The sequence below is a fragment of the Chiloscyllium punctatum genome, unplaced genomic scaffold, assembly GCF_047496795.1.
Source record: "Chiloscyllium punctatum isolate Juve2018m unplaced genomic scaffold, sChiPun1.3 scaffold_1785, whole genome shotgun sequence".
Classification (NCBI taxonomy): Eukaryota; Metazoa; Chordata; class Chondrichthyes; order Orectolobiformes; family Hemiscylliidae; genus Chiloscyllium; species Chiloscyllium punctatum.
This window is the reverse complement of record NW_027311518.1, coordinates 1-1,978: the sequence shown is the minus strand read 5'-3', so window position 1 is coordinate 1,978 and position 1,978 is coordinate 1. Positions and strand designations below refer to the sequence as shown.

General features: G+C 66.1%; 1 non-coding gene across 1 annotated transcript; it reads left to right on the top strand.

The window, feature by feature from the left end:
* LOC140475555 (5.8S ribosomal RNA) lies at nucleotides 1–154 on the top strand. Its single transcript, XR_011960074.1, has one exon. It is a non-coding gene; the product is annotated as a 5.8S ribosomal RNA (ribosomal RNA).
* Nucleotides 155–1,978: the final 1,824 nt, after the last annotated feature.

The window sequence follows — 1,978 nt, the reverse complement described above, 5'->3', positions numbered from 1 at the left end:
AACTCTTGACGGTGGATCACTCGGCTCGTGCGTCGATGACGAACGCAGCTAGCTGCGAGAATTAATGTGAATTGCAGGACACATTGATCATCGACACTTTGAACGCACTTTGCGGCCCCGGGTTCTTCCCGGGGCCACGCCTGTCTGAGGGTCGTTTGGCAATCAATCGCACTCGCCTTGGCTGGCGAGAGCGCGGCTGGGGTGTCGCAGAGGACCCGTCCTCTTTGTCCCCCTAAGTTCAGACTCCGGAGCCCTCCGGCGTCGGAGCGCTTGGCCTTTCCCCCCCACCCTGCACATTCCGTTCGTCAGGCTCGACGCCATCCCCCCGCCGGGGAGCGCGGCCTGGCGTCCGTCTGTGTCGTGGCAGTGGGGCCAGCACGGCTGTCACCGGTCCCAGAATGGCTGTCGGTGGTTCACACTGTGTGTGTGTGCCAACCCTCCTGGTCTCTGGGACACGGAGCTGCCACGAAGTGTTGAGCCTCCAGTGGGGGGTCTGCCTAAGCTCTGCACGTCCGCATTGGGTCCGTCTCTCGGTTGGCTGGCAGTGGAAAGAGTGAAGGGAGCCGCGGAGGTCCGGTGCTGGTGCGCCGCCGGCCTGACCGTGGAGCTCGCCGGTTTGACACGCTGACCCGACTCGATGGTTGATCGATTGAGAGTGCTGGGAGCTGCAGGCCGCCCGCTGCTGCAGCCGCCCGTCTCGTGGTTCGTCCTCGGCCTTAAGTGGCCGGCGGGGCGTCTGATCCTGTCTCCCCTGCTGGCGCCGAGTGCCTGGCCGAGGGAGGAGGTTTTCGTCGAACGCTGTGACTTGGACGGTCGCACGCGCGTGGATCGCTGGCTCTTGGCTCTCCCGTTCAGTCCGCACGTTTTCCGCTCCGTCCTGCCACCGGTCTCGGGAGGTACGGAGGGGTTGGCGGGCGTGGTGTGTGCTCCGTCACCGTGCAGGCACACCTACCACGCCGTCGGCCGACCCCCGCACGGTCCTCCTGGCCATCGGGAGGACGGCGGAACGTCGGGCTGTCGGGGGCCAAGTCGCCAGAAGGCCACCGCTGTGTCTTCCGCACCCTGTCACCGTCGGCGTGCCTTCCTCAACTCGTCCGGCTCGGGGCCGCTGGGTTCAGGAGCGGCGTCGCCCGCCGGCCCCACTGAAGGCCGTGCCGTTCCGCGGCTGGCGATCGATGTGCGTGGCGTGCCTGCGCGACCGTTCGCCACTTGAGCCTCGGCACTCCTCTCTCCCTCTCTCTGACCGTCGGGCAGTCTCTGTCTGCTGGTGCCTCGCACGTCCCGGGCGGCGGGTCGTCACCCCCGCGACCGGGCCTCCGGCAAGGCAGGAATCAGGCTGACCCTTCCGCTCGAGTAAGCAGCCGGCACTTCCGAGTTTCGCCTCCCGCCGTGGACGGGGGAGGGTCTCCGGTCCCGTGGAATTGCGCCGAGCACGTCCCCGCGCGTGGACGCGGCGGCGCTGGAGGCGGCAGGGGCGGCCACTCGTCGACACCATCGCTGGCCAAGGGTGGTGAGCGACGTGCGGGTGGCTGGCTCTCTGACCGTCGCGGCGTCGGCCAAACTCCCGTCCGCGGTGAGACGTTGCCGGCCCACTAAGAGGTGGTGCGGGGGATTCGCACGCTGGCGGTGCGGCCTGGCCATCCTCTGACTCTGGGTACGACCTCAGATCAGACGCGACAACCCGTTGAATTTAAGCATATTACTAAGCGGTGGAAAAGAAACTAACAAGGATTCCCTTAGTAACTGCGAGTGAACAGGGAAGAGCCCAGCGCCGAATCCCCGCTCGCTTGACGGGCGAGGGAAATGTGGCGTACAGAAGCGCTTTCTTCGACGGTGCCCAGTCGCCCCAGTCCTCCTGATCGAGGCCTAGCCTGAGGACGGTGTGAGGCCAGTGGCGGTGAGAGGCGGGTCGAGATCGCGTCTTCTTGGAGTCGGGTTGCTTGTGAATGCAGCCCAAAGCGGGTGGTAAACTCCATCT